This window comes from Lissotriton vulgaris, chromosome 10 (genome assembly GCF_964263255.1).
Source record: "Lissotriton vulgaris chromosome 10, aLisVul1.2, whole genome shotgun sequence".
In the NCBI taxonomy this organism is placed as follows: domain Eukaryota; kingdom Metazoa; phylum Chordata; class Amphibia; order Caudata; family Salamandridae; genus Lissotriton; species Lissotriton vulgaris.
This window is the reverse complement of record NC_141698.1, coordinates 180929591-180954016: the sequence shown is the minus strand read 5'-3', so window position 1 is coordinate 180954016 and position 24426 is coordinate 180929591.

Sequence of the window (24426 nt, the reverse complement as noted above, 5' to 3'; positions counted from 1 at the left end):
CCCTCTGCACTCTTTGAGGTCAGAGTTCGCGATACAGCACAAGTGACTCAATAAGCATACTATAAGTTGCACAAATACAATTCTGACCTAGGGGCCTCACGAACCATACACTAAATAAGTGTTATAAGAACCACTTCAGAACAGGTGAATAGGCATAGGGCCTAGGGAATCACTGGGACTACACTGAACAACCACAGGTTAGGAAGTAGGAGTCTCACAGGATGCGTGTGCAGTGTCTAAACACACACGCAAGTTCTCAGACTTTCAATGGGAAAGTAAAAGTTAGAAACTAGTTGATGTCGGACAGTCCGGGTGGACTTGTGGGGAAACCCAATTAAAATAGGACACTTGGATAGTTATTACCCAGGGCAGCACCAGAGTACTCGAGTTTCCTCACCCAGGGAAGCCGAGTGCATAGGTGTAAAGCCGTGTCGGGTTTCGTCGTCGATTCCTATGGAGAGCTTCAAGAACATGCTGCAGGCGATCAGGAGGAAGTTGTCCGGATGGATCCAAGGGTGGATCGAAGAAGTGAAGAACCTGAAAGCAGAGGGGACAGAGTCTGGGTCACTAGCCAGTGACCAGGAAGGAACCAGGCGATGTCGAGATGCTTACAGGTGAAGAAGTGAAGCTTGTCTCTGCAGCCACGTGGACCAGGAGGCGTAGACGACAACCAGGCGCTGGATACGGACTGTCCCACAAAGGCTGTCGTTGTTGGCGGTGTCAGCTTCCGGATTGGAGTCAACAAGCCTTGGCAAAGGCAACCCATGCAGGAAGTGAAGATCGGCTTCTGGTACAGACCAGCAAGGTCTGTGGAGCGTCCCCTTTACAGAAAAGCAAGAGCAAGCCCAGAGCAACCAGGCAAGCAGCGTTGTTTTAAAATGGAGTCGTCAAGATGGCCACTAGCCAGCGGGCTAGCAACCGGGAAGACGCGTTGAGAGGACATGCAAGAGCAGGCCCCACGCAGCACTCGTGGAGTGTGGAGGGCTGAGCTTCGGTGCACTTACGACTTGGTGTTGGGGCTTCTCAAGTCCCAATGCAAAACTTCGAGGACGCCTCAGGAGCTTCACAGTTTAGCAAAAAGCAAAATGGCCAGGTGTCCGGTCCCACGTCTCTCGTGTCCGCCACAGGTCTCAGCTTTGCTGGAGGTGTGGGTCGGTTCGAAGAAGTCTGGAAGTCCAGTCCTGTGAAGCCAGGTCGTCTGGATCCTTCGGGAGCGGTGACAAAACAGTCCAGAGTTTTGTTTCAGAGTTTCAGTTCAGGATAATCTAAAGTCTCTAGACTCAGCTCCTAGCTTTATACGAATTAAAGGGGCTGAATTACCTGCTAGCTCCCTCCTATGGGTAGGACCAGGGAAGGGGGTGGTTACACCCCTTTCCCTTTGTCCAGTTTCGCGCCAGAGCTGGGGCTGGAGTGCCCAAGCAACTGGTTTGAACCGGACTATGCATGGAGCACCTTGTGTTCCCCAAGCAGTGTCTCATTTCATTCAACACACCCTGCCCCAATACACTATGGCCTGCCTGGGAAGGTGCTAGCACCTCCCAAGGCAAGAAACCTATTGTCCAGGCCTCCCTCGCTGGAAGGGTTCCCAGCTGCAGGAGGTCAGACTTGTGTCTGTGGCAGCAGCATCCATTTTGTGATGCTGAGGCTCTGTTTAAGTTTAACCGGGTAAAGCTACAACTACATGTCTTCTCCTTCTAGAAGGGTGGAATGCTACCCCCGTTGCCAGAACTGGCGAGGGGGTAGTATTCCAAAGCGTATGACACCTTACAAAACATGTTTTGATAAAGCCAAACCAAAGTTAGCATTAACCGCAAGGATTATAATGCACTTAAGAGTATATGGTATGGCTATATCATAGAACAGCTATAAGGACATGGTTCCAAAAGCTGCAGACAGGCTCAGCTCATGCTAGAGCACCATCTCACATAAAACCAAGCACTCTGCCTCCAGGATTGTTAAGGCCTTCCATAGGAGTGACTTATAGGTATATGTGTCTATATGTTATGGTAGGTATAAGGATACTATACCTAAGCAAGGGGTGATTACACGACCTTGCCCCACCTGAGTGATCAGCCAGTTGTGTCAATGTGGATGGCCAGCCAGGGGTGGCATAATACATGTTGCAGCCCCTGGTAGGCCTTGGATGCACGTATGCCCTGGGTACCTATGGTACACTATACAGGGGCTCACAAAAGTGACCCAATACCCAATTAGGTATGTACCTAAAGTACATGGTAGGAATTTAGCGAGAGAACAGCTGGGATGTGGGTCTGATTAGCAGGCCCACAGCCAAACTAAAGTTGAGAAACCAGTATATCAGAGCAAAAAGTGGGGGTGACCACAGTAAGCAGACCCTACGCTCCTACATAGTGTTTCTTGTTTGTTTGTTTGTTGGTGGGCCGGGAGGCATGCACAGGTCCAGGAAGTTCATAGTACACCTCTTAAGTCACCCAAGACTTCCAGGCACATTCTAAGAAATGCCCTGCCATAACCCCTATGCACAGGCAGTCCTACTTAAGGTGTGAAAGGAGCATGCAGAGTTTAGTTACAGGCGGGCAGGCAGGCCCATTAAACTACACTGTTTCAGGCACAGGCGAAATGTGGGCTTTGCCTACAACGGCAAAGAAAACAACCCATGGGGTGTTCATCGCAGCAGGCAAATGCAGACTTTACTTACTATGAAGTGATGGTTGTTTGGCTCAAAAGCTGCAGTTGATAGTGTGCTGGCAATTCTTTTTCATAACATTAGCACTAGTTATTGTTTACGAGTCTGACATGATCGAGTGTCTTTCTGACAGCCATGCAATATTTTCTAGGTCAAGGCATAACTAGCTCATCAGTCCAGTTCTTTTAATTTGCATTTTGGGAGTTGTAGGTTTTTTCATAAACCACAGCTAAATTTCACAGAATGGAAAGACGAGCAAGCATTGGCATAGGCAATAGGTCTCGCCTTTTAGACCTTATAAGTGTTTAGCCATGCAACAGTTAATGTTGTTGCAGTAAGGATATTGGGCTGCATAACTAAATACTTATAAGGTTCCAAAGGCGAGACCTATTGGATATGCCAATGCTTGTTTTCTGCAGCTATCGCAAACGTTTTTTGTACAGCATTCTCCTAATTGTTCTACTTACTGATTCTCATAAACTTATTATTTCAAACACTGTATAGTGCTACTTCTGCCTCTCACGTTATCACAAAGCAGTGTGGAGCAATGCGTAGGGACGGCACTATGGACAGCAATAAATAAAGACTGGTATACAATTAATGAAGCAAAACATTTTTTATCTATACATCTGCTTGGACAATTACCGGCTCAGCGATGCGGCGAGCGCAAGATAAGTGGTTTTATCTTTTTATTTTATTTTCCCTATTCCGACGTTTGTCGTCTCTCGGCGGCCACGCTTACTTGCATGGGTCGCAACTGGATTTTTATTTAACCAATAAATATGCTATATTACCTTTATCCCTTTTCGAATATCTTCCCTTTCACTTCATTGCAAGTTAATGGAAAAATTAAATGTTGGCTGACGCAACTTGTGATATGAGTGGCATACTTGCAATGTAGCTTCCCAAGTATGCTGTATTGGACTATCAACATGGCATAAGAAGAACATTGCTTCATGTTATTGGTACAATACATCAAACAGTCCCTGTTGGAGTTTGGGGCATTCAGTCTCCTTTAAAAGAATGAAGCACAAGGGTCTTGTCCTTAACTTATAATGGAAGAGGACCTCTGACAGGGGAGCTCTTGGTCAACTCCCAGTCAGACTGATGCAGTTTTGAGCACCCATGCCCTGATGCTAGTCTCTTCCAGATGCGCCCTACTGATTTGAGGTGGTTTGGGGGCGAGGTGACAGTTTGAGAGTGGCACCATCCCAAACAACGAAGGAGTAAGCCATGTTCAGACAGCTTCCAAAGTGAAGCTCTGCAGCTCCACCAACACAGAAGACAGCTATGTGTCCCACCAGACTAAGAGAGGGAGGAGACAGTAGTGACGTTTCAAACCACAGTGCTGAGCAGGCGCAACAAATCCTTGGAAGGTGGCATCTGCCAGCAAGCGAGCAGCAGTGGTTACAGCTTGTGGGTGGATCTTTATGATGGTACTGCGGTGGGACAGGCTTGCCAATTAACAATATGCCTTAGAATGAGATTCATGAATCACTAGATGTGAGGAGATAGAGTGGCCCAGGGATTGAGTAATGTAGACCACTACTACACTTAAGTTCAGGAAACTTGGATGGACCACAAGGCTGGTGAAAGATTTTAGACTAGATGTGACAGACCTTGGACAGCAAATACACTAGAGGGGAGATTGGGTGAGTCAGTTCCCACATGGGAAACATCCTTTACGACGCAACTTTTACCACGCAGTGCCTTTACAACGCAGGTTTTTCAACGCAAGTCATTTCAACAAATTGCGCTGGGGGGCTCTGTAGGATAGGTAATAGTTTAATTTAGTATCCAACACCTTCCCTACTATCCACGGGGACTGGAGTTTGGAATAGTAAATTAAACTATTTACTATCCAGCCCCCCCCAACGCAAGTCGGTGTAACGACTTGCGTTGAAAAACCTGCGTTGTAAAGGCATGCGTGGTAAAAGCATGCGTTGTAACAAACTACATCCTTCCCACATAGTACAGCATTGATCAAGCTAACATGCACTAAAACAAAATGTCTACATCCAGAAAAAGCAGGAAGACTTAAAGAACCACTCACAGAAAAATAATGTGTTGATCAGATGGGTTGTCAGGGGAAGACAAGGCAAATGTATCAAGACCTTTGGAGCAATCATTATTATTATTATTATTATTATTATTAATCGGGTTTTGTAGAGCGCAAACAACCCGGAGGCCACGTAGCGCTAAGTACCGTCATACTAAAAGGAAAGAAAGGTTAAATGAACAGGTGGGTTTTCAAATCCTTCCGAAATTTTAAGAGGTTGGGTTCACTGCGAAGGGAAGTGGGCAGAGAGTTCCATTCTTTTGCGGCGTTCCAGGAGAAGGAACGTCCGCCCCATCTGGTCCTTCTGATTTTGTTGACAGTAGCCAGGAAGGCAGTACTAGATCTTAAGGGCCTGTGAGGAAGGTAGGGTTTTGCCAGGGAACAGATCATAGTAGGGGCATTCTTCCACATGGCTTTGTGCATAAAACAGAGAGATTTAAACAGCACTCTGGCCTTAACCGGAAGCCAGTGCAGTTTCCTTAGGGCAGTGGTGGCTGAGTCTCGTTTATTGAGGCCTAACAGGAGGCGAGCTGCGGCGTTTTGAGTCACCTGTAGCTTTTTAATTGTAAATGCGGGGGCGCCTAAGTATAAAGAGTTCCCGTAATCCAGGCGGGACAAAATAATGGCTTGAACCATTATTCTGCGAGCTTCAAAAGGGAGAAGAGGCAGCACTTTTCTCAGCATACGCATTAGCCCAAAGCATGTGGCAGAGAGAGTAGTAGCTTGCTGCATGAAGCTGAGGTTGGAGTCCAGCCAAATGCCTAAGCTCTTTATATGGCATTTTGGTTGAGGCGTAGGGCCCATACACGGTGGCCAGTCTAACAAAGGAATGGGAATGGTTGGATTACCTAATACCATGAGCTCAGTTTTCTCGCCATTTAGTTCTAAATGTGAGGTAGCCATCCACTGAGCCACTGCTACCAGGCAGTTACTTAGATTGGAGGGGGAAGAGTCTGCCTGATTCATAGATACGACTAATTGCGTATCGTCGGCGTAGGTTATTATATCCAGACCGAAAGAGTACACTATATCAGCTAACGGCTGCATATAAATATTAAAAAGAGTAGGGCTCAATGAAGAGCCCTGAGGTACACCTTGATCCAAGGGCCAGACTTTTGAGTGGGTAGTACCCTCAACTACCCTAAAAGAGCGATTCTCCAGGAATGACTGGAGCCAAAGCATGGCCTTCCCCGAGATTCCCAATCATGGGCAATTGAGGTTATACACCATTCAAAATATACAGAGCGAATCAAATGGCAACCAAAAAGTATGACCACATCCTCCCCCAACTTACTACCACAGTTCCATTACTATGAAGATAAATATTTAATAATGTCAAAGGTAGTAGGAGCAGGAGGCATCTCCTACAATGGCATTTCACTACTTATTTACCAGATTCTATGCATTATCACTAGGCCTCCCGGTTTTATGCTATTTATTTTTTTAACACGGTCTGTATTTATCCATATTTATTTTGTGTTTTGAGAACAAAATGGATCCAAAAAATGTTATATTTCCTCATGTATTTAACAAAAAAAATTCACTCTACTTTGATGCGTGTCGCATTTTAGCAGATTAAGCAGTCAAATATAACAAAAAACTTTGGCCCAATTCAATATTAGCATTATAAACAAATGTATGTTAACATAGCCCTGTATTGAAGAATATCTCATCCTGTCTTTTAGCTCCTGTTTTGTCTATCTGTTCAGCTGTTGGCCTGGAATTCATGAAGGACAGCATGGAGAGTCCCTAACAAGAGGCATAGTTTTCTGTATTTTTCCACTTGTAAAAATAAATACAGACAGGATAAAAATTGTTTTCTGTCTGTATTTAATCTTTAAAAATCTGTAAAAATGGAAACTGGGAGCCTTAATTATCACTCTTCAAAATGGAAACCGTCTAAACCATTTACAGATCTTCATGAAAAAAAGGAAATATATAATTGATGAGGGTAGATATTCAGAATCTCCATTGTTTGAGGAGGAACACAATATGCAAACATGTTTCATGATGGGTATTACAGAAGGAGAAGACCACCCTGAAGTTGTCCCTGGGTCAAATAATACAACTGAGTAAAGGATCCAAATGGCAGAGAGTAGGATTAGATCACCGGGAAGAGGGGACAGACAGAAAAAGAACAAGGCAAAGAAAGAATAGGAGCCCAAAGGCAGATACAACTGTGTGGAGTGCAAAATTAGGAATCAGAGAATTTGATGCTGAAAACATTATTGACTTTGCAGGACTAAAGCAACCCAAGACTGGAGTGATCACAAGGCGGAGATTGATGCTACATATTCTTTTATAAAATAACATTGCTGGGAACATGGGGAGTATTAATCAATCAATCAATCAGAGAACTTGCAAAGCGTGCTACTTACCCGTGAGGGTCCCAAGGCGCTGAGGTGGGGGGTGGGGCTGCTACTGCTCGAAGAGCCAGGCCTTGAGGAGTCTTCTGAAGGCTAGTAGGTCTTGAGCCTGCCATATGTGGGTAGGGAGGGTGTTCCAGGTCTTGGCGGTAAAGGAAAGAGAAGGATCTGCCGCTGGAGGTCATTCGTTGGATGCGGGGGACAGCGGCAAGGGCGAGGCTGGCAGAGCGGAGCTGGCGAGTGGGGGTGTGGAAGCTGAGTCTTCTGTTCAGGTAGGCTGGTCCGGCATTGTATGTGGCACTTCTTATAATGAAGGTCTTCGTCAGGGAAGAAGGATGTTCAGAACAGGACTTGTGTACCTACGTGAATTTAAAAACAAATACGGACATGAATTTCAGTGTTTTTCAAAAGATTTATAATTTCATGGGCAAACTTGTCTAAGGTGGCTGGGAACCCAAAACATACTGTGCTACTTTCTGTGGGCCCACGGATGGAATCCTTATTCGTATCTGTGGAGTGAGCTGGAAGGTGGAGGGGGAGGGGGGCACAAGAGAGGAGGACACATGTTAGCGTCAGCTTGATATGACTTATCTAAAGGCCATCATATTAAATTATAAGGTTACATTTCTTGTGTTGGAACATGCAAAGGGCGTTGTGTAGCCTGATTTGAAGCGTGTTCATGCCGGTGATGCATGTAGGATATCATGCATCAGTGTGACAAGGATACCGTAGGTGGAAAAGGAAGAGTCCCAATTGTGATACATGCCTCTTTTTCTTAAAGTCAGCTGTCTCCACATTTTAATCAACCATGTGACCTCGACGAGCAACAGCAGCAACCACCTGAAGTGCATCCTGCTCAACACCCACTCCGTCCACAGACACGCCGTTGTTGCGTGTTTATCTAGGTTCCTGATCGATACTGTGACCTTATGCCCCTATTCGGCTATAAATCCATTTATTCCCTATATTGGCATAACCGTTCAAGTGGAAAAGCTAGGTAGGAGGAGGGAAGATGGCGGCCGAGTAGGAAGCTCGGTCGGAGAGCTCCCGTTTCACCCGTTCACCCGTGATTCTACAGAGCGGAGGTTGGGGGCAATGGCTCCTGCGACTTGACCCGAGACGAATTAGCTAAAAAGGTGATGCACAGCGGAGGTTGAATCCGAACCAAACAAGCGCTTGAAAGACATTTTTATTTTCTAAAACAGCGGACCGTACCTGGTATGGTGTACTTTCTCGGGACCGCCTCTTTCTCACTGTGCAGTGGTGAGAAGGGAGAAGTCTGTTGTTTCCCCTGCGGCGTCTGGGAGGCTGAGACTCGCAGTCCCACATACGGCGCTCTTGTGGCAGAGAGCACACTTTTGATCGTGGACCCCCCCGAGGGCTGTTGGCGGAGCGTGTGGGCGCCGGAGAGCGAGAGATGCGGAGAGGGGCTTCGGAGCTCAGGAGACAGGCAAGTGGAGCGCCGCGCTGAGAGCAAGTTTGCACTGCCGCCGCGCCTCCGGAAGACTGAGTTTTCAGTTCCGGGGCGCGAGCTGCAGAATCAGAGCCAGAGCCAGAGAAGTGAATCGGCTGCTCAAGGGGGTCAGTAGGGAAGGATCGGAAGAATCAGAAGCGGACTCTGACTTTGACTATGACTCATTAACGAGCATAACGAGGAAAGAACTGAATAGTGTGGTAGAGGCGAGGAAAGTCTATGGTGGTACGTTCAACAGAACAAGGGAATGCAAAGGGGCAAGACTAGAGGAAACAAGCCCTAAATACAAGGAGAAAGAGAGGAGTGAGCAGTTAAGTACCGAAAATATTGAAAAAATCTGGATTTTGGATAAACCGCCTCACAAAGCTTCACAAGCACAGCAAAAAACGAAATTACACAATAAAACATATTATAATCTAAACAGCGGTAGCAGTCAACCTTATCATCTATGTAAACATTTTTTGCTGGGTCAGACATATAAATATTTTCAATCGTGCCAAATCACAAAAACGGAAAAGGAAACCTCCACAAACAATCAGCACATGAGTAAAGCCACCGATTCAGCGCAGGAGGTTTCTGAAGAGAAAATACCTCAAGACTCAAAAAACCTTCTAACGGACCAAGTTGAATCTAAAATAGAAACAGAATCAGAGCCTCGGCGACAAGAAACTCAGCCTAACACTGCGAAATCCTTTTACAGTCTACGAAATAGAAAATTTCTGAGTCAGGAGCAGTTTCCAAAAGGCATCACACCGAGAGTAAGCAGAAAAAAACAAAAGCCCAAATTCAGTGACTTCTTAAAGAACAACTTAGAGAAGGAGAAGGAGGAAAAATCAAAAGTGAAAGTAAAAATTACTCCCCCTCTTAGATCTTACTTTAAAATTCAGCAACAAGAGCTTAACTCGGGTCCTGCTAGCGTCATACAACTAGAAAAATCTTTAGAAGCTTGGGGAAGGGAAAAAGAAGAAATAACCAAATTTACAGATACTCCTTCCCCGAGAAAAGACTACCAACGAGGAATTCCCCTCCTAGCCGGAAAACCGAGTCCAATCAAGATGAAGAAAGGGAGAAAACCTCGAACCAAGAAAAAAAACTTGGCGGACAACAAGAGTTTAGAAGAACTCTGGAAAATCAAGGAAGTCAGTACAGAAGAAGTAACAGAAGAAGTAACAGAAGTCCATATGGCTGAGGGAGGTGCTGATCCTGCTGCCATAGCAGTAGTAAATGAAACTGTAAACATGACGGAAGAGGTTGGAGATAAAGAGGATATCGACTCAAGGTCAATAGAATATAATAAGAACCCAGCTAAAACTCATACAGACGAACTTCTGGAAAAAATATGGATAGAAATGAAAGAAAAATTCTCCATTTCTGAATCAAAACAAAACAAAATACAGGAGGTTTGCGAGAAATTGGATAGTAAACTAAACGCCCTAGCAGACAGAGTCACGGCAGTTGAAAATGAAGTTACTGGCTTGGACAAAAGGCTAGAGAAAAATAGAAAGGAAATAAATTCCTTAAGATTGGAGAGCAAGAACATAAATGAAAAGTTGGAATCTTTAGAAAATCAAGTCAGGAAAAACAACATAAGGATTTTAAATGTGCCGGAAAATCAGGAGGGTAAAGATGTAAAAGCATTCGTTGTGGCACTATTGATGGAACATTTCCCATGGGCAGACAAAGAGGTTTTGAACGAGGATATACAGAGGGTGCACAGAGATCCCTATGGAAAGAGCAGGGAAAGGAAAACCCCCAGGAAGATTCTAGTAAACTTCAAAACGTATATGCTGAAGGATAGGATCTTGGGAGAGGCACTGAAAAAAGGAACGTATAGCAAAGACAATTGGAACTTTATAATAAGATCAGATATGTCAAAAGCTTCTCAGACCAGACAATGGGAACTGGGAAACCTGATGTCCGAATTGCAACAACTAGGTGCCACAGTGCAAATGAAATTTCCACCCTCATTACGCATCATGTGGAGAAATAAAATGCGAAATCTAAGAGAGCCTGAAGAGGTGAAAAACTTGATAGAACTAATCAGAGATCAAATACAATCAGAGGAACCTCTAAGTTGAAATGCTAAGTTGCTCAAAAAAAAAAAAAAAAAGAAATGTGTAAAAAAAAAAAAACTTTTCTCTAAGGAAAACGGATATAATTCAACCCAATTTAACTCATACGTAAGTACAAATGTATAATAGTAATATGTAGGAGCTAAAATCCAACCAAATTTTTTCACCTTCTAAATGTATATAGACAAGAATCACGGGGGTGGGGACGGGAAGCCAAAAAAGGTTACGAAGATAACCGAAGGAGAAGAAGATGGAGGCTTCCCCGGGGAGGGTAACTGTAAAGCACAAATCAGAAAGTACGAAACAACACGAAATAGGGTGGGGTGCAAAATAGGGAAAAAAACCAAAAAATTCCTCATCTGCGAAAATCTAGGAAATCAAAACAACAGGGAGTGAAGTATATTAAAAAGAAAATCAAAACTACAGAACAAGACAAATGGGGAGTGAAAGTAGAGGTATAAATATTCTATCCTGGAATGTGAATGGGTTAAGGACAAAAAGCAGGAGGAATAAAATCTTAGAATATATCAGAACGGAGAAAAGCGAGATAATAATACTACAAGAAACTCACTTGTTAAAGGAAGAATGGGATCAAATAATTAAGAACCTGTGGTGGGTAGACACTTTAATTTGCACAACACAACAATGCAATATTAAGGGGATAGCGATAATCTTTAAAAAGTCCCTAAAAGCAACCATAATCAGCTCAGAAGTGGATATCAAAGGAAGATGGGCAATAGCCAACACAAAAATAGGAAATTCCCCCATCACAATTGCAGGATACTATGGTCCTAACTTAGATGATGCTGATCCGCTGCGAAATTTATACTCGCAGCTACTCCTAGCCACATCTCCCATAATATTGGGGGGTGATTTCAACCTAGTAATGGATCTAAAAATAGATAGATCACCTCCAGGTAGACATACCAACCTAAAAAAAATGAGGCAATGAATTGGGACTTATAAAAGGGATCTTAATCTGGTGGATATTTGGAGAGATAAAGGAGAAAAATCATACCCATTTACTTTGCACAACAAAAAACTGGGTCACAAATCCAGGATTGACTTCTTTCTGATCAGTAACGAAATATCAAGGAAAGTAAAAAGAGTATCCCACCTACCAGCTCACCTTTCAGATCACTCGGCAGTACAATTAGAATTACATATTACTGAAAATATAACTGAAAGGAGATTCACAGTTGAAAGAGCCTTGCTGGAAGATGAACAAGTTATAAAGGAGCTAGAAACAGAAACAAACTTCTTCTTCGAATACAACGCGTCAGGTACCACAGAACAAATAACGTGGGATACTTATAAAGCAGTCATAAGGGGTAAACTCTTGAGCTTAGGGGCTCGCAAAAATAAGCAAGTAAAGCGAGAGATTTCAGATCTAGAAACATTGATCAGTATCTTAGATCGCGCTATATCCTCAGAACATGATGAGGTAAAGAAACAAGATCTTCATAACAAAAAACAAATGCAAAAAGATAAAATTAATCAAATCTTGGAGGAGAGATTACAAAAGAAATGGGATGCCAGCAAACTAGCGAAACATGAGTTTGGCGAAGGTTGCGGAAAATGGCTGGCATGGAAGCTCAAAACAGACCTAGCCAAAAACAAGGTGAAAAGCATCATTCCAGACAATCAAAACGATCCTACCTCCGATGAAAACATTATCAAGCAAGAATTCTGGAAATTTTTTAAAGACCTATATACAGAAGACTTAAATCCCTCAGATCAAAAGATCAACTCCTACCTGGAAGACGCAGCGCTCCTAAAGTTGACGGAAAACGATAGAGAAACACTGGATAAAGAAGTCCTCGAAGAAGAAGTGGCAGATGTGATCAAAGGTCTGAAGAAAGGAAAAGCAGCAGGGCCGGATGCCATTCCAAACGAACTATATATGAAACTGAAAGACTCCATACTTCCTCACATAACAAAACTAATCAACTTAATCTTAACACAACAGAAAACAATACCTGATTCATGGAATGATGCCATAATCTCAATCATTCTGAAACCTGGAAAGAGCCCTCTCAAATGTGAGTCATACCGTCCAATATCACTATTGAACGCTGATTACAAAATCTTCACCAAAATAATGGCAGCAAGGCTTGGGAAAGTAATATCAAATATATTGCATCAAGATCAAAAAGGCTTCATTAAAGGTAGACATTTACACGAAGTAACACAAGAGCTCTTAACTGCAATAGACATTGCTACAAGTGAGAAAATTCCTCTTACAATACTTGCTGTTGATGCCGCAAAGGCTTTTGACCGGGTCAATTGGACCTTTCTTGAGAAAGTTATGATCAAGAACAACTTCGGACCCCACTTTACATGTATGGTAAATCAGATTTATAAAGATCCAAGGTCAAAGGTTCTAATAAATGGCAGTTTAACAGAAAACATAAAAATAACTAGAGGAACAAGACAGGGTTGTCCACTCTCCCCCTTACTCTTCAATGTATATATTGAACCTCTGGCAAACAAGTTAAGAAACAACAACAGAATCACACCTTTCAAGTATGGCATGTGGGAGAAGAAAATCGCTCTCTATGCTGATGACCTAATGATTTTCACTGATGATTACCCAAAAGCTAAAGCAAGTATCGAGAAAACTCTAACTACATTCGGGAATATCTCAGGATATTTGGTAAATCAAACTAAGACAGAGATTATGACATGGAATACGGTTTTCCAAAACAATTTCATAAAAAACGAAATCAGATATTTAGGAATCTTAATAAATCACGACATAGAGAAGATTGCAAACAGGAATTTGAATAAAGTTGCCGGAGAAGTAAGAAAATTACTTGAGACATGGACCTCTCTACCATTAAGCCTTATTGGGAGATCGAATATAATCAAGATGACCATCTTGCCAAAGTTTACCTTTTTATTCAACACGATTCCTATGGAGTTCGGAAAAGCGGAATTAGCTCGAGCACAAAGGGACATAACAAGCTTCATCTGGGCAGCAAAAGGCACGAGGATTGCATGGAAAAAGATCAGGAGGAGCAAAAAGGACGGCGGGTTGGCCAGCCCAGACCTGGTGGAATATTGCAGAGCCTTTCAATTTAAAAACATTAAACCACTACTGAAAAACCATGAATACCACTCACCTTATTTTCAAGCAATCACAAATTCAGAGGATCACGCGCTGTTTAAGTTTGGACACCCTAAATACTTCAAAAAAATAAAGCTTAAGATACTGAGAGATGCAGCAAAGATGTGGACACAAATAAGAGGCATTCTACATATATCTTACTACAGTAAGTGGGCTCCTATTTGGGAATCCCCCGGAACTCCAGAATGCCTAAAAGACACTCTTGCACTAGCATTGAAAAGAGCCGACATCAAACACTGGGGACAAATTCTAGATGGTCCAAATTTAAAAGCTTGGGTAGAACTTCAAGAACTGTCGAATAACACCTTATCCAAATTTAAATATTATCAAATGTTAAGCTAGTCCAGAACTTTACCCAGTATACAAGGTAATGAAAAACTGGAAGATGACATGATGACAACAACGAGATTACCGAAAGAAGTGGCTAAGTGGTATTGGGCGCTGATAACCGCCAACGATGTCAATGTTAACATGGAAACTCAAATATGGAAAGACATTGTAATAACAGATTTAGATCTAATATGGGAAAAATATGTAGCCAAATGCTGGTCAACCTTGAAATCCGCGGCCTTGAAGAGGAATCACCTGTATACAATCCATCGGGCATATTGGACTCCCAAAAAACTGTCCAAATTCAAAAATGCTGGAATAAGGAAATGCCCTAAATGTGGGGATGAAAAGTCAGACGATATCCATATGTTTGAAAGTTGTCCCCATTTGGAGGAATTTTGGACTCAAGTCGGTAAGACCCTGAGCACTATCCTGTCCAAACAACTTATTGTAAGTACAACTCTTATTCTTTTTGGGATTTTGGACTCAGGTAATGAAGGGGGTCTTACGAAAGAGCAGGAAAATCTCCTCTTCGTATTAATAGCTCTCGCAAGGAGAGAAATATGCATTAAATGGATAGGAGCCTCTTGCCCAACTCATGCAGAGTGGTTAAACTCGGCTATAAGAATCAACAAACTTGATAAGCTAGGAAGTGCAAGGAAAAGATTTAAGTTTTGGGATATTTTTGAATCCTTCTTAAACACCAAATAAGAATAAACTTAAGTCCTATGATTAAGGCGATTTATCTTCTGGTGGACAAGTAAGGTACTTGCCGAGTAGCCAAGTCGGCTAGCTCCCCTCGATCCAAGCCAGAGACATTGATATGCGACGAGTAAAGGAAACTCCTCAAAGAATGAATGGTCAAAACTCCCCAACCAAGAGAGAACCAGGGGCAGTGTCGGAAAAATGTAATGAGGCAGACACCTAATACTCCATAAGCATAACAGTAATCGCAAGATGAGGACAAAAAAAAAAAAAATAACCGTTCAAGTGCGATTTTCTGAAAAGTCATCTCTGGCCTCACACGAACAGAGCCACATTTCAGCATAGTTCCCTCTGCCACTTCCTTTGCGACCAATTAGTGCAATGACAGAGCAGTAGTCACTATCTGATATTCCTAGATAACACTCCGAGTTCTTCAACAAGATAAAAACTTAGCAAACCTGGAAATCCCCGCTTGCTATGTTTTGATTAGTAATGGAACTCTAATGAGCAACTGATAACTATCACTTCCTAGTGACATCTTTAATTGACGTCTTATGTCCAGCAAACTTGCGTCAAACCCGGCACCTGTCAGGTATAAATATTACCAACGTTGCCTTAAGCAATGGGAGCTGTGAGCTGCAAGCTACTGTTGCTGATGCTGGCTGCCTGCACGACCCCGTGTTGGTAAATCTAGCACTCTGTCGCTGCAGCCTGCTATCCTGTGGTGGTGAAGCTGCTGATACCATTATCGCCGCTAAAGCGCGAACTATGGTGCAGTACGCTTAAGGAGCTGAACAGTCGTCCCCCTACGAAGACATCCAGCAGATTCCAGCTACCCGCGGACGCTGTCCCCCCTCCTTCCTCGACGCGCTGAAGAGCAGCCGCTGCCTTTCTCGTGCAGAGAAATCCAGCTACAGCGTTTCCGGTTTACCCTCGCAGGTGACTGGGATATCGAGAGAGACCCCTGAAGGAGATACCAATCCTCCATCATTCTATTCAGAGGTATGGTGTTGACTAAACCCTTAGATGAGAATTCTTGAAACAAACCTTGGCAAAACCAACTTAACTTAAAGCTACTTACTTACTCCCCTTTCACGTGTTAGGCTTAGGTCAGGCACACTGGGGTAGGCTTAGTTAGAAGCACCAGTTGAGTATGTTAGCCTAATGTATATATGACTGTATATATGTTTTATTACTTTTAAACCATTGTATGGCTAAGAAACCATATCAATGCTTTTACAGTTCTATTTCGCAATACTTATCTTACTGTACGTACTTTTTATAATAACAATTATTGCAATTGTGGCAATACATTTCTCTTGTACGAGAAGAAAGACTGTTCAATAAATGTTAACCCTTTATTGACAAACGCCCGTCTCTCTATTCTCTACATCTTGTGAAAGTAAACTGCACTAGACTGACTGAGTGAAATACATGTCTATTGTTTCACACGACCCTAGAGATTGACTCTTGATCTGAGGAGCAAAGTTGTCATGTTGCACGGTTGTTGGAAAACTGAATCCCTTCTTGTCTGTGCCAAGGAAGCTGATCACTTCCCATGCAGAGAAGAAAGTTTCCAGTGACCTCTGAGCTAGTTGGTAACACAACCCAATTAAGTTTAGCATAGTCAGTGGAGGCCTGGAATATCCGCAGTTCCACGTCGATACTACTGTTTATGTTATTCCAATGCGCAGGGCCTAGTGGAAAACTAGGAACTACACTACACCGTCAAGCTCTGGAACCTGCTCGACACAACATCACCAGACGTCGCCTTCCTCACAGAAATCTGGATGAACGCCTCTTCAGCGCCCGACATAGCCATCGCCATCCCAGACGGCTACAAGATCATCCGAAGGGACCGCATCAACCACACCGGAGGAGGCATCGCCATCGTCCACAGGAACACCATCCGCATCACGACCAACACCGATGACACCCTCGCAACCGCTGAGCACCTGCACTTTCAGGTCCACATCAACCCCAAGACCACCCTCAGAGGCACCCTCATCTACAGACCCCCGGGACAACGCACACAATTCAGCGAAGACATCGCCGACTTCATCAGCCCGCACGCCCTCTGCTCCGCTGACTACATCCTCCTCTGGGACCTCAACTTCCACGTGGAGAACAACAACGACCGCAACACCACCACCCTGCTGGACAACCTCGCCAACCTGGGACTCAAGCAGCTGGTGACCACCCCCACCCACTACGCCGGACACACACTCGACCCCGTCTTCTCATCCAGCAAGGACATCGCCTTCAGCCACGCCACCGGACTCCACTGGACGGACCACAGCTGCGTCCACTTCAGCTTCGCAAGGACCACGATCCACCACCACCAGCAACAGGCTGCACGCAGGAGCTGGAACAAGATCACAGCCGACCAGCTCGCGTCCTCCCTGAACATGAACCCTCCCGCCAGCACAACGAACCCTAGCCAGGCGGCCACCAACCTCACGAAGTGGATCAGCGACTGCGCAGACGAGCTCGCCCCCCTGAGGACCCCGCCCAGCAGACCCGGTAGCAAGAAAGCCCCATGGTTCACCGACGAACTCAAGAGCTCCAAGAAGAACTGCCGAGCCCTCGAGAGAACCTGGCGCAGAGACCCAACACCGGACAACATGACTGCCCTCAAGCTCGCCACCCGAAAACACCACCAACTCATCCACGCCACCAAGAAAACTGCATTCAAGGAACGACTGGACAACAACGCACACAACAGCAAGGAACTCTTCAACATCGTCAAAGAGCTCTCCAACCCCAACGCCGGAAACAACGACATCACCCCTTCGCAAGACCTCTGCAACTCCCTCGCCTCCTACTTCCACAACAAGATCGCGGACATACACAACAGCTTCAGCACTCAACCGACGAACACCACGACCGAACCACCGCCCCCCACCACCACCCTCCGCGCCTGGACTCCGATCAGCACCGAAGACACCGTCCGCACGATGAATTCCATCCACTCCGGATCTCCGACCGACCCCTGCCCTCACCACGTCTTCAACAAGGCCGACGCTGTCATCGCACCCCACCTGCGGGACATCATCAACACCTCCTTCAACACCGCTACCTTCCCAGAGAGCTGGAAGCACGCCGAACTCAGCGCTCTACTCAAGAAGCCATCGGCTGACCCCACCGACCTCAAAAACTACTGCCCCATCTCGCTGCTCCCGTTTCCTGCAAAAGTCATCGAGAAGACCGTCAACAAGCAGCTGGCCGCCTTCCTCAAGACAAACGGATCCCTCGACCCCTCGCAGTCTGGTTTCCGGGCCAACCACAGCACCGAGACCGCCCTGATCGCAGTCACCGATGACATCCGAGCGCTGCTCGACAATGGAGAAACAGCGGCCCTCATCCTCCTCGACCTCTCCGCGGCCTTCGACACTGTCTGCCACCGTACCCTAGTACAAAGCCTCAGCAACGTCGGAGTCCAGGAGAAGGCACTGGAGTGGATCATCTCCTTCCTCGCCGGAAGGACACAGAGAGTCCGCCTCCCTCCGTTCAGATCTGAAGCCACCGAAGTCATCTGTGGCGTCCCTCAAGGCTCCTCGCTCAGTCCAACCCTCTTCAACATCTACATGAGCCCCCTCGCAGACATCGCATGCCAGCACAACCTCAACATCATCTCCTACGCCGACGACACCCAGCTGATCCTCTCCCTTACCAACGACCCCGCCACCCCAGAGCCAACCTTCACGAAGGGATGAAAGAGGTAGCCGAATGGATGAAGAACAGCCGCCTGAAACTGAACTCAGATAAGACGGAAGTCCTCATCCTGGGATCCTCACCCGCCGCTTGGGACGACTCCTGGTGGGCCCCCGCCCTAGGCAGTGCACCCAAACCAACAGACCACGCACGCAACCTGGGCTTCATCCTGGACTCCTTCCTCTCCATGACCAGACAAGTCAACGCCGTCTCCTCGTCGTGCTTCAACATCCTGCGCATGCTATGTAAGATCTTCCGGTGGATCCCCACCGAGACCAGGAAGACGGTCACCCAGGCCCTCGTCACCAGCCGTCTGGACTACGGCAACACCCTCCACGCCGGAACCACCGCCAAACTCCAGAAGAGACTCCAGCGGATCCAGAACGCCTCAGCACGACTCATCCTGGACATCCCCCGTCGCAGCCACATCTCCAGACCCTGAGAGACCTGCACTGGCTCCCGGTCAACAAGAGAATCACCTTCCGTCTCCTCACCCACGCACACAAAGCCCTACACAGCCAAGGCCCAGGATACCTCAACAGCCGCCTCAACTTCTACGCTCCCAAACGCCAGCTTCGATCGACCAGCCACGCCCTCGCCGCCGTCCCCCGCATCCGAAGAGCCACCACAGGGGGACGGTCCTTCTCCTACCTCGCCGCCAAGACATGGAACTCCCTCCCCACCCACCTCCGCCTGACCCAGGACCACCTCGCCTTCAGGAAGCAACTCAAGACCTGGATGTTCGAGCAGTAGCAGATCCCCCTCCCCCAGCGCCTTGAGACCCTCTGGGTAAGTAGTGCGCTATATAAATGCGATGATTGATTGATTGATTGATGTGATGTTATTTGCCCTTCAGTGGTGGCTGGTGAAGTGCGGTACAAATATGCAGATTCTTCAAGTATTTAACAGCATACCTCGTTTTTTCGTTATGCTTCACGGTCTGTTTTCTAGCTTGGGCAAAGCGGTATCCTCCCTCAGGTCTCTTAGGGTGGCGATCCGCGTGGCGCTGGGCGTCAAGGTGTCCCGTATTTCTTTTACTTGCGTGTCTCTCCTGCTGATTATTCCGGTGCTTTCTGCAACTTGAGCGTCCTTCTGTTTCCGCCGTCGGCGCTGGCGTTACGTCACTTCCACTGTATTATGATGTGTGCCTTCTTGCCTGACTATGTCTGCCGGTCTGCCATCTTAGATCAGACAATTCCTAGATTTGGTCGAGCACAGGTTCGATCCTCCTATCTTCTTGGGGAAAATCTGTTGAATGAACCTTACTGTGGATATAGTCTGTGTTGGTCATATTACAGGCTATTTTCTTTCTAAAAAATGGGTGGGACAATTTGATTATTACAGGCGTAAAAACTTTATATCCTGTCTTTCTTTCCTCAAGTGATGTGTAGTTTCCTAAAGCAGTGTGATGAAAATGTTTATGGAAGTACATACTGATTTTTGACATCAATTCAACTTGAGTATTTTTAGGTGTCATATTATGTGTCTGATTTCACTCATTTCATTCAATCCATTGTCAAACGTGTTGAGGTACATGATAGTTTTTGCCTTGAGTCTTGCCAAGAGTGTATCAATATTCTGGCCCCTTACATGTTTTAATACAGTCCATTTTAGATCTTCAATGACATGGTGGTGTTCAATGAAGGGTGGGACAAGTGGTGCACTCATAATGCCATATCTTATCGTGGAACGGTGTTGTGTTATGCGTTTTTAAATGGCCTGAGTGGTCTTGCAAATATATGCTTTTGGGCATGGACAGATGATTCCAGAAACAACATTGTGAGTGTTACAGTTTGTAAACTCTTCGTGTTTAACAAACTTATTCCCATAGGTGAAGATGGACCCTTCTATCGTGCTCGCGCATACAGAGCAGTTCCCACATCTTTTGTGACCTTTGATGGGTGGCAGTGAAAGAAGATTACGGATTGGTTGATTATTCTTTTTCTTCATGGTGTCTGCTCTTACCAATCTATCCCTTAAGCTCTTATTTTTCTTAAGTGCGAAAATTGGGACAGCAGCGAGTGGTTCCAGCGATTTAACTGTGTTCCAGTTTTTCCTTATGAGTTTCTTGATCTCATTGGTACTGCCAGAGAATGTGGTCACACCTACCAAGGGGGGGAATCTTTTTTCACCTTCGGTGTGAGCAGGGACTGTCTCGGAGTGTACCACGCTCTCTTCATTGCTCGTTTGAGCAATTTTCTTGGGTATTTGCGCTCCACAAGTTTCTCCAGAAGTATATTGGCATTATAAAAATAATCTGCTTTTTGAGTGCAATTTCTTCTTGTCCGCAAAAATTGGCTGAATGGTGAACCTCTTGTCAACGGGGAGCCAGTGTAGGTCTCTCAGGTGGGGGGTGATGTGGCTGCGGCGGGGGATGTTGCCGATCAGTCGGGCGGAGGTGTTTTGGATGCGTAATCGTTGTAGGTGTTTGGCTGGGATTCCTGCGTAGAGTGGGTTGCCGTAGTCCAGTCTGCTGCTTACGAGGGCCTGTGTCACCGTTCTTCTTGTTTCGGTTGAGACCCACTTGTAGATCCTGCAGAGAATGCGGAGGCTGTTGTAGCAGGAGGATGAGACGGCGTTGACCTGCTTAGACATGGAGAGGGAGGAGTCGAGGATGAATCCTAGATTGCGTGCATGGTCGGTGGGTGTTGGTGCTGTTCCCAGTGTGGTCGGCCACCAGGTGTCGTCCCAGGCTAAGGGGGTGGGTCCGAGGATGAGGACCTCCGTCTTATCCGAGTTTAGCTTCAGACGGCTGCTCCTCATCCAATCGGTGACTGCCTTCATTCCCTCGTGGAGGTTGGTTTTGGCGGTGTGCGGGTCCTTGGTGAGGGAGAGGATGAGCTGGGTGTCGTCAGCGTAGGAGATGATGTTGAGGTCATGATGGCGGGCCACTTGTTCGATGGGGGCCATGTAGACGAACAGCGTTGGGCTGAGGGATGAGCCTTGGGGGATGCCACAGATGATGTCGGTGGCTTCGGATCGGAAGGTTGGGAGGCGGACACTCTGAGTTCTGCCGGAGAGGAAGGAGGTGGTCCAGTCAAGAGCCTTCTCTTGGATTCCGGCTTCTAGGTGGCGTGTCTTTAGAGTGCTATGGCAGACTGTGTCGAAGGCGGCTGACAGGTCCAGGAGGATGAGGGCTGATGTTTCGCCGTTGTCTAGTTGACGCCTGATGTCGTCTGTGGGGCGGCGATGAGGGCTGTCTCAGTGCTGTGGTTTCGTCTGAATCCGGACTGGGACGGGTCCAAGATGTTGTCTTCGAGGTGGCGGGCCAGTTGCATGTTGACGATTTTCTCGATGACCTTTGCCAGGAACGGGAGCAGGGAGATGGGTTGGAAGTTCTTAAGGTCCTTGGGGTCCGTTTTGGGCTTCTTGAAGAGGGTGTTTGTTTTCAGCGTGCTTCCAGCTTTTCAGGAATGTCGCTGTTTCGACGGAGATGTTGATGACCTTCCGTAGTTGGAGTGCGATGGCTGCGTCCGCTTTGTTGAATAAGTGGTGTGGGCACGGGTCAGACGGAGATCCTGAGTGAATGGAGTTCATGACCTTGCGTGTCTCATTGCCGTTGACGTTGGACAAGGAGGTCAGGCGGTTGGTGCTGGTGGTGTTCACAGGGGAGGTGGAGTCTGGCGTAGCGGAGGTGGAAGCAGCTCATCTGCCCTTGGAATTGGATGGGCATCAGTCCTAGTGACTGCATTGAGGCCTCTATAGTCAACACAAAATCTCATCTCTCACTTACCATCCTGAATGTGAGGTTTTGGTACATGAACTAAAGGACTAGCCGAAGGGCTATCTGAAGTGTCAATGACCACCAACTCCAGCATCTATTGGACCTCCGCCCTGATGCAATCTCTGACATGGTCAGGCTGTCTGTAAAGTTTGCTCTTCACAGGCAGACTGTCACCTGTGTCCACTTCATGGATGCACCAGGTGGTTTGACGGGGTGTCAGAGAATAGATATTGGGAAACTGATCAAGAGCCTGTTTACAATCAGCTTGCGGTTGATCAGTGAGGCTGCCTGCCAAGGCTATTCCTTCAACTGATCCATCAACAGGGTCTTGTGAGAGGAGATCAGGGAGAGAGTCCCTCTCTCCCTCTCTTCCAAAATTACCACCGACCAGCTCTTCACTTCGCTTCACAAAAACCGTCCTGCCAAATCATCGGACCCAAACCAAGCTGCCACCAACCTCACACAATGGATCACCCACAGCGCCGACGAACTAGGACCCTTGAAAAACCATCAAATCAAGCAAAGTAGCAAAAAAGCCCCCTGGTTCAACGATGACCTTAAGACATCCAAGAAGCTCTGTCGTACCCTCGAGAAAGCCTGGAGAAAAAACCCAACCGCTGACAACGTGACCACCTTCAAGAACGCCACCCGCAAACACCACCAACGGATCCGATCCACCAAGAAATCAGCATTCAAGGATCAACTTGACAACAACGCCCACAACAGCAAGGAACTATTCAACATCGTCAAAGAGTTTACCAACCCCACCGCCGGCACCAACGACATCACCCCATCCCAAGACCTCTGCGACTCCCTAGCCTCTTTCTTCCACAACAAAATCGCCGACATACATAACAGCTTTGAAAACCAGTCCGGAGACCAGTCCACGCCACCCACCCCCGAACCAAATCCCCCCTCTACCAACCTTTGCGCCTGGGACCCAATCACCACTGAAGACACCATCCACCTGATGAACTCCATCCACTCAGGATCGCCTACCGACCCATGTCCCCACCACATTTTCAACAAAGCAGACTTCATCATCGCACCCCATCTCCGAGACGTCATCAACTGCTCCCTCAACTCCGCTACCTTCCCAGAAAGCTGGAAACATGAAGAACTCAGCGCCCTTCTGAAGAAACCCACAGCAGACCCCACTGAACTTAAGAACTACCGCCCCATCTCGCTCCTCCCATTCCCTGCCAAAGTTATTGAGAAAGCCGTCAACAGTCAGCTCGCCGCCTTCCTCGAATCCAACAAATCTCTCGACCCCTCACAGTCCGGCTTCCGAGCCAAACACAGCACCGAAACCGCCTTCATCGCAGCAACAGACGACATTCAAACACTACTGGACAACGGAGAAACAGTTGCCCTCATCCTACTTGACCTCTCCGCAGCCTTCGACACAGTCTGTCATAGCACCCTCATACAACGCCTCAACAACGTCGGAATACAAGGAAAAGCATTGGACTGGATCATCTCGTTCCTCGCCGGAAGAACCCAGAGAGTCCGCCTTCCCCCTTTCAGATCGGAGCCCACCGAAGTCATCTGCGGCGTACCACAAGGATCTTCACTCAGTCCCACCCTCTTCAACGTATATATGAGGCCCCTCGCATCCATCGCACGCCAACACAACCTCAAAATCATCTCCTACGCAGACGATACCCAGCTGATCCTCTCCCTCACCAAAGCCAACTTACACGAAGGAATGAAAGATGTAGCCGAGTGGATGAGGAACAGCTGTCTAAAACTGAATTCGGACAAAACGGAAGTCCTAATCTTGGGATCATCCCCCTCTGCTTGGGACGACTCATGGTGGCCACCGGCCCTGGGAACAGCACCCATACCAACGGACCACGCACGCAACCTGGGCTTCATCCTGGACTCCTCCCTCTCGATGACCAGACAAGTCAACGCAGTTTCCTCATCATGCTTCAACATCCTTCGCATGCTCAAAAAAATAGTCAGTTGGATCCCCACCGAAACAAGAAAAACGGTCACCCACGCACTGGTCACAAGCCGACTGGATTACGGAAACACCCTTTACGCCGGAACCACAGCCAAACTATAGAAAAACTCCAACGCATCCAAAACGCCTCAGCCAGACTCATACTAGACATCCCCCGCCAAGCTCACATTTCCGGTCACCTGCAAGATCTCCACTGGCTCCCCGTCAACAAGAGGATA